We start from the raw sequence: 9,231 nt of genomic DNA, 5'->3' as shown, positions 1-9,231 counted from the left end.
TAAATAAATAAAGTCTATTATCCCCATTTTGGAAAAAAAAAAAAAAATCTAAGAGAAGGCCAAGCACCATGGCTCAAACCTGTAATCTCAGCAATTTGGGAGGCCGAGACTGGCAGATGGCTTGTTCAAGAGTTCGAGACCAGTCTGGCTAACATGGTAAAAACCCCTGCCTCTACTAAAAATACAAAAATTAACCAGGTATGATGGTGGTGCCTGTTATCCCAGCTACTTGGGAGGCTGAGGCAGGAGAACTGCTTGAACCCAGGAGGCAGAGGTTGCATTGAGCTGAGATCATACCACTGCACTCCAGCCTGGGTGACAGAGTGAGAATCCATCTCAGAAAAAAAAAAAAAAAAAAAAAAAAAAAACAGCCTGAGAGGGAAATCAAGTAATATGCCCCAAATTACACTACTAGCAAATAACAAAATCATAGTTCAATCCCAAGTCTCAATTTTCATTTCAAATTCTTCACTTACTGTATCCATTTCCTGTTGCTGCTGTAGCGCGTTACTGTACACTTGGTGGCTTAAAACAACAGAGATGTGCTTTCTCACAGTGCAGGAGATGAGAAGTCTGAAATCAAGGAGTCAGCAAGGCCATAGTCCCTCCAGAGGCTCCAGGAAAGAATCCACTCCTTGCCTCTTCTGGCTGTGAAAATTCTGTGGCTTGGAGCCGCATGGCTCCAGTGTCTGCCTCCAAGGTCACATGGCTTCCTCCTCTTCTGTCTGTGTAAAGTCTCCCTCTGCCTCTTTCTTATAAAGACACTTGTAATTGCATTTAGGACGACCCTAGAGAATCCAGGATAATTGCCTCATCCCAAGATCCTTCACTTTACATCTGTAAAGTCTTTTTTTTTTTTTTTTTTTTGGCCATATAAGGTAACACAGGTCCCAGGGTTAGGATGTGGATATCTTTTGGAGAGCCTAACACAGATATCTTAAAAAGAGAATCTGCACTCAGGTCCCCAGGGCCAAGACAAGGCCTGCTCTCCAGCACAGTCATGCCAATTACAACACTCAGGCAAAGCCCAAGGGGTGCTGGGGTCCTTTGCAAGATAAAATCACTTTTGTCTGGGTCTAGAGCTTATAACCTGAGCCTAGTGCAGAAGAGGGGGTTGGAGGAGTGAGGACTGGATGGGCTAGATGCCAGGAAGGTGAAAAGATAAATGCTGATTTGTCAGATATGAGTGCTTGGTGACTGTAGAGTTCCTGAAAACAGAAGGAAGAGACCGGAGGGAAATATATTTCATGAATATAAAAAGAACTTGAGTATTTACTTTAACCAAGTGATCAAGCTTAGTGTCACCAATATGAAAAAAAAGGTGACATTGTTCACTTCTGGTGTGATTCAATAAGATAATCAACATCACCTGTTCAATTCTCTTAACAAAGCTAAAAAATAAGCACATAAAGAAAGGTTAAATCACGTGGAAACCATCAGACAAATCCAGAATGTGGGACATTTTATAAAACAACTGTTTTGGACACTTCATAATATTTCAGTATCATGAAAGAAAATCTGAGGAGATTGTTCTAAATTAAAAGACACTGAAGACACGTAGACCAAAGTAGCACTTGAGCCTTAATTGGATCCTGGGTTTAAAAAAAAAAAAGAAGAAGAAAAAAACCCAGCTATAAAGAGCATTTTTGGAACAATTAGGAAAATATAAATAGGGACTATTTTATCATAGGATATTGAATTAACATTAATTTCCCTTTTTTTAAAAAAAAATACACATCAGCAGCAGATTTGTATTAGATGGAGGATAGCAAGGGTTAGGTAAGTGGTAACAAATGGCAAGTACAGCCATGCTACAAAGGAGTGAAGGCATTACTGGGTATGAGATGGGTACTTAAGAAATCTAAGGGTCAGGTGACCTGATGAATTCTGACCATCCGGTAAGCTCTTCTCCTTGGCACTCAATATGACCCGTGCCGACATGAAAGGGTCTACAGTAGCTAGTTCAACTTGGCCAACAGCTCTTCCAGTTCAGGTCGAGCTTTGAATCTCCCCTTGAAGTCTTCTTCAGTGTGCTCCTTCACTGACAATCTGACTCCTTCAGGAAGATTGCTTTGGCTTATTTCCAAGAAAATCTCTGCAAACGTAGCACGCAAACCGCTGATCTGAACCACTCACTCATGGGTGGTAAGCACTGAGTCCAGGAACATTTTGCTGCCTTGGTCCTGGAGCCACAACACTTCAATGGTTTTGGCTGGCATCACATAACTTTCCTCGACTTTAATGGAGAGAGAGTTGCAGAGGTTGTGAACATACTGGGCATAACGTTCTGCCAAGGTCATGTCATACGCAGTCAGATGAATGGTTAAAATCCCATATTCATCATCTGTCCCCAAATGAATGAGTCTCACTTCCACTTTTCCCTTCTTCTTGGGCTCTTCTGCTTTAATTAGGGGCTTGTACTTTCCAATGGCATGGGTGGGCTTTGTCTCGTAAGGCCGACTGGTACTTAGTAGAATGCCACCTACAGAATAGATGGGCTTCTGTGCTGAAGTTCTAAACCTTAAGAGAGAAAGGCTTGCTTAAAAATGGTACTGTTCCTCAGGCACAGCACCTTTTCCAAGGTTCTGTGCATCCTTTGCTGCTGCATGGCCTCTAGCTGTGCAAACCGAAGACCTGCCCCCCCAACATTAATTTTCTTAGATGTGATAATTTTTTTTTTTTTTTTTTGAGACGGAGTCTCGCTCTGTCACCCAGGCTGGAGTGCAGTGGCACGATCTCGGCTCACTGCAACCTCCGCCCCTCCAGGTTTAAGCAATTCTCTACCTCAGCCTCTGGGGTAGCTGGGAATACGGGCATGTGCCACCATACCCGGCTAATTTTTTGTGTTTTAAGTAGAGTCGAGGTTTCACCATCTTGGCCAGGCTGGTCTTGAACTCCTGACTTCATGATCCACCCGTCTGGGCCTTGCAAAGTGCTGGGATTACAGGCGTGAGCCACTGCACCCGGCTCTAGATGTGATAATTTTTTATGTCAGAAAGAAATTTTTAATCTCACAAGATACATGTGAAGTATTTAGAGATGAAGCATCCTGGTGTTTGCAACCAACACTGAGTACAATTAAGCGAAGGGTATGTGAGTGTTTGTTGGACTATTCCTCCAGCTTTTCTGTAGGTTATACTTTCTTTCCACATGAAAAAGAAAAAAATGTTGATGCTTATCTGGTGAATCTGGTGGTGCTCTTCACCAGTGATGAGTGAGGGGAGTTTTTCAATGAACTGATAATTGCTGCACTGTCTTTGGATTGCTCTATTTTTACTAATAATCAGTAAACTGACACAGTGTGGGAGACTCACTAAGGGTCCTGTGCTAAGCCATTCTTAATGTAATACTCCTCAAAATTGAAGCCACTAATATAAATAGATTATTTGTAGTTGTCTATTTTTTATTCTTTTCGAGATGGAGTTTCGTTCTTGTTGCCCAGGCTGGAGTGCGATGGCGCAGTCTTGGTTCACTGTGACCTCCACCTCCTGGATTCAAATGATTCTCCTGCCTCAGCCTCCTGAGTAGCTGGGATTACAGGTGTGTGCCACCACACCCAGCTAATTTTTTTTTTTTTTTTTTTCACTAGAGACAGGGTTTCGCCATGTTGGTCAGGCTGGTCTTGAACTTCAGACCTCAGTTGATCTGCCCACCTCAGCCTTCCAAAGCGCCACCGCCCCTGGCCCGTAGTTGTCTATTATCTGTGATTCTGTTCTCCTCTATCGGGATGGAAAACAAAGCACTAATGATCGATGTAAACTTTGTGAGCATGTTTTCATCATAAGCATTGATTCATTCAATGAATTTGGACTGGGCAGCTACAATGGCCTGCTACAGTCACAGGGGATTCAGTGGACAGGATACGGTGCTTGCCATCATTGAGATTACATTCTAAGTGGAAGTATTAGACTCAAGCACTTAAAAAATCTACAGAGTGATTCTACTTATTCACCACTCTTTTATTAACTCTCATTATATCTACCAGGACACAAGCTGAAAATATTTACAATACCATACAGCGCTTTTGGAGGCCAAGGTGGGAGGATCAGTTGAGACCAGGAGTTCAAGGCCAGCCTAGGCAATATATTAAGGCACCATCAGAAAGAAAGGAAAGAAAGGAAAGAAGGAAAGAAGAAAGAAAGAAAGAAAGAAAGAGAAAGAGAAAAAGAAAGAAAGAAAAAAGAAGAAAGAAGAAAAAAAGAAAGAAGAAAAAAAAGAAAAGAAAGAAAAGAAAGAAAAAAGAAAGAAAAAAAGAAAAGAAGGAAGGAAGGAAGAAGGAAGGAAGAAGGAAGGAAGGAAGAAGGAAGGAAGAAAGAGAGAGAGAGAGAGAAAGAAAGGGGAAAGAAAGGAAAGAAAAAAAGGAAAAAATAAATAAAAGGGAAGGGAAGGGAAAAGAAGGAAAGGAAAGCAAGGAAGAAAGGAGGGAGGGAGAAAAAGAAACAGAGGAAGGAAGGGAAGGAGAGGGAGGGAGGGAAGGAGGAAGGAAGGAAGGAGAGAGAGAGAGAGAGAGGAAGGAAGGAAGGATAAAGAGAGAAAGAAAGAAAGATTAGTCCAGCAAGGTGGCGGTACATGCCTGTAGTTCCAGCTACTCAGGAGGCTGAGGTGGAAGGATCATTTGAGCCCAGGAGTTGGAGGCTGCAGTGAGCCATGATCACATCACTGCACTCCAGCCTGGGCAACAGAGCAAGACCATGTCTGAAAAAATAAAATAAATAAATAAATAAATAAATAAATAAATAAATAAATAAACAAAACTGGCCCTGGCAGTCCCCCGTTATTTCTAGTCTCCTGGTATCCATATCCTCGTTTAGTCCCTTTCTATTAATAGTGTGCTCAAAAAATGTCAGCTTATTTTTGGAATTTAAAGTCATAAGAACGGGAGTGGATGAAATGACCTATGAAGTAAGCGTGAGTAGAAGAAAGCAAGCTCCGAAATCTGAGCCCTTGGGACTTAGTCCATTTGGGCGGCCACAACAAAATCACCCACTCAGCCTGCGTGATTTATACAGCAGAGATTCATTGCTCGCAGTTCTGGAGGCTGGGAGTTCAAGATCGAGGCACCGGCAGATTCCGTGTCTGCTGAGGCCTCTGTCTGTTTCACAGATGGTGCCTTCTATGTGTCCTTACACGGTAGAAGAGCCAAGGGAGGTCCCTTGAGCCACTTTTATAAGGCACTAATTCTGTTCATGAGCGATAAGGAGGACCCAGCAAGAGAGACTAAGAGGGAGCATCCAGAAAGGTAGGATAAATATCAAGTAAATATGATGTCTGGAAACCAAGGAAGGTAAGTTTTCTAAGGAAGAGAGAGAGAGAGAGAGAAGGAGATCAACTGTTTCAAATCCCACTGAGAGTTGCTAGGAATAACAAATAAAATGAGCAATGTGGAGGTCATCGGTGACCTTGATTAAAAAAAAAAAAAATTCTGCCAGCACAGCAGCTCATGCCTGTCATCCCAGCACCTGGGGGACAAGGTGGGAAAATCACTTGAGCCCAGAAGTTCGAGACCAGCCTGGGCCAAAGAGTGAGATCCTGTCTCCACAAAAAAATAAACAAAATTAGCTGAGCATGGTGATGTATGCTTGTAGTCCCAGCTACGTGGGAAGCTGAGATAGGAGAATCGCTTGAGCCCAGGAGGTGACACTACAGCCTGGGTGACAGAATGAGACTCTGTCAAAAAAACAACTCACTGGGCTCGGTGGCTTACACCTCCCAGCACTTTGGGAGGCTGAGGCAGGTGGATCACGAGGTCAGGAGTTCGAGACCAGCATGGCCAACATAATGAAATCCAGTCTCTACTAAAAATACAAAAAATTAGCTGGGTGTGGTGGCTGGTGCCTGTAATCCCAGCTACTCGGGAGGCTGAGGCAGGCGAATCACTTGAACCTGGAGGCAGAGTTTGCAGTGAGCCGAGGTCGTGCCACTGTACTCCAGCCCAGGCAATAGTGCGAGACTCCATCTAAAAACAAAACAAAGCAAACAAACAAACAAAAACTCGTCAGTAGTGTCGAGAGAAAGAACCTCTTTGGAATGCGTTCATGAATGGGAAAACAGAAACTGAAAGCAGTACCTAGACACAACACTTTGAAAGAATGTTGCTGCAAAAGGAAGGTGATAAATGAGGTAGCAGACGGAGGGGTAAGTGGAGTCAGGAAGGAATTGTTTTTGGGATGGGAGAAATAAGAGTATGCTTTATGAGGATTAGTATAATATGGTAAAGAGGGGAAATTTTGTGGCACAGCAGAGGGACAGAATTGCTAGAGTGATGTCCGTGAGTAGCAGAAGGTTGAATGGGATCACGGACTTTGGGAAGAGGGTCAATTCATCCATACTGGCAAGGGAGAAGGGAGGGTATATGGGCACAGAGGCAGGCAGGCTGGGGGAAGCTTGTGGCACTTTACTCTTTACCAGCCTCCAGAACTGTGAGAAAATAAACTTCTGTTGCTTAAGCCAAAAACAAACAAAAAAAAGTCACCTCTTATTACTGGTTAGATGACTGTGTTTGCTGAATCAACTGAAAAACTTTGTCTGAACAATCCCCTACAGGCTGTCATTTGGCGGAGAATGTGAGAGCCTTCGATAAACTTATCTGGAATCTGCCCCGGTTGTCTTCTTCTCACTGAAACCTGGCTCCCTGGGACTCGGCCTTCCCTGAGCATTTCAAATGGTGTTTTCTCTCCTATGACCTTTGTGCCACTGAAACTAGGGGTGGAGTAAGTCTCGTCATTCCTCATCACTGCTTCAAACGATCTTCCCTTTCATCTTCACAGATACATCCAGCTACAAATCTCGTGCCATTATCAGACTCTTCCACACATGATTCCACTTTGTAAGCGTCATCTGCTGGGATCACACCCCCATTCCTTGTAGAGATACACTGCCACTCTAGGCAATACACTTCTGCCCCAGTTCCTGGTGATTTCAATGTCCACTTAGACGACCTCTCCTCCAATGACCCCTTTGTCCACCTTACCTCAGTGGCTCACTTCTGTGGCCACATCCTTGACGTTGTTGCAACCAAATAACAACAACCCTGACATAATGTCAATTACCACAACTCACCCTCCTCCTTACCACCATCTTGGCATTCTCCCTCTCATTTCTCCAACTCCAACAATCCTTTGACCCCAATGGGACTTCACCTATGATCCTATCACTCTTTTACTTCTTTCAATACTACCATATCCTTTCTTCCCTTCTTATTCAGCTAAATTCTGTGGTCAATTATTATCATGACTTCTTGCTTGAACCCTGAGCTCTCTTGCCCTCTCTTCTCCATCATTTCAGGCAGCTCCACCACAACCCTGATGAAATCCAACTCTGCCTGTTCTGTGCTTGACCCTATAGAAAAGCATTCAACCCTGCAGAATATTTTAAATTTGTGGTCACTCACTTATGTGGGCCCTGTTCATTCTCCCTGTTTCCTAGATAATTATTTCATCACTTATTCCTCCTCAAGCCTCTAAACACCCATCCTCCTGTCAGTTGTCACTGTCAGCTGATAACATGCACTCCACTTCTCTGAAAAGAGTAAATGGCCAGGCGTGGTGGCCCACACCTGTAATCCCAACACCTTGGGAGGCCGAGGTGGGAGGATCACCCGAGGTCAGGAATTCGAGACCAGCCTGGCCAACATGGCAAAACCCTATCTCTACTAAAAATACAAAATTAACCAGTTGTGGTGGCACGTGCCTGTAATCCCAGCTACTCGGGAGGCTGAGGCAGAAGACTTGCTTGAACCTGGGAGGTGGAGGTTGCAGTGAGCTGAGATCACACCACTGCACTCCAACCTGGGAGAAAAAGTGAGACTCTGTCTCAAAAATAAAATTAAATTAAATTAAATTTAAAAATAGACTTGTGACAATGGAACATAGTAGTTCTGGCGTAGTTGATTAAAAAAATAGTAGCCATCATTTTTGCACTTGCAATGGTTCAACCAGGATTGAAAACCAGGTATCAGGTGGGCGAAGGAAAAGGTCAGAAGAGGTGCTGTCCACAGAGACAAATCTGAGCAGAGGTTTGAATGAGGGGAGGAGGGAGCCAGAGCTGCTTGAGGGGGCTGAGGGGTCTGCAGGTGGGGTGGGGGAGGGGCGGTTTAAGGGTGGAAGGGAGCCGCAGGCACTGAGGTCACCTGCTCCACGGCTCCACCTGGTGGAAATCATCCTTGCAGAGATCAAGCTACAGACAAGCCCAAGGAAAAAAATTTACTACACAAATGTTGCAGGCAATACTTCTGTTATAAATGTTCAAATGTTTTTAATGTAGTGGTGTTCTTCTAATTATCACCCGTCTTTCAGAAGTACACATTTAAATTTTTTTGCACCTTTGTTCTTAGATCGTTTTGCAACATCACCTTTTCTCCCTGGAGTTCCATGAGTCCCCTTTTCTCCAGCCTGGGAGGCAGAATATTTGTGGAGTCGAACCAGCACTGCTCAGTAGTCCAGCAAACTTTTTTCTTTTCAAACTAGTATCTCTGCAAGCAAACTCTTCTTCCACATCCCACAACCCAAGGCCTCATCCCCACAAACACAAAGGCACCTCACACCACACCTTACTGCTCCCTCTCGGCCCCCAGCGCACATTCCCTTTACTCTGCGACATTGCACCTGGCAGCTCCACAGCTGCACTTCTGTCTTGCCGGCTGGCTTGGGTTCTATCCTGGGGGAGATGTGAAGGCAGGAAGAGGAGGGCAGGACTACCTTTTTCTGGTTTGAGTGCTGTCCCGCAATGGCGCTTCCCCCTCAGCAGCAGCTGGTTCCAGCCTCCGTTTCCCCTCAGCGCTAGCGTCATTGCTCCCCCTAAACAGATCCGCAGCAGCCAGGCCGTGTGCCCTTCTCAGAGGTCTGAGCCCCAGCTTCATAGGGTCATGTATTAGCTTCCTAGGGACTGTCGTAACCAATAACCAGAGATGGTGTCATTTAAAACAATAGAAATTATTTGCTCACAGTTCTGGAGACCAGAAGTCAGAAATCAACATGTTAGCAGAGCCGTGCTCCCTCTGAAGGCTCCAGGGAAGAATCCTTCCTCGCCTCTCTCCTGGCTTCTGTGGTTGCCAGCAATCACTGGCGTTCCTTGGCCTGTAGCTGCAATACTCCAATCTCTGCCTCTGTCTTCGCACCATGTCTTTCCCCTTGTCTTCTGTGTCTTCCATGGCCTTCTGATAAGGACGCAAGTCATTGGATTTAGGGTACACTCTAATCTAGTAGAACTTTTTTTTTTTTGAGACAGAGTCTC

General features: G+C 44.5%; 1 pseudogene; it reads right to left on the bottom strand.

Annotated features, from left to right (window-relative positions):
- Positions 1–1,958: 1,958 nt before the first annotated feature.
- On the bottom strand, positions 1,959–2,593 carry LOC104671973 (annotated as a pseudogene).
- Between the last annotated feature and the right edge of the window lie 6,638 nt (positions 2,594–9,231).

Source organism: Rhinopithecus roxellana, chromosome 4, assembly GCF_007565055.1.
Source record: "Rhinopithecus roxellana isolate Shanxi Qingling chromosome 4, ASM756505v1, whole genome shotgun sequence".
NCBI classification, from domain to species: Eukaryota; Metazoa; Chordata; class Mammalia; order Primates; family Cercopithecidae; genus Rhinopithecus; species Rhinopithecus roxellana.
The sequence above is the reverse complement of the archived record's forward strand: the minus strand, read 5'-3'. Positions and strand labels throughout refer to the sequence as shown.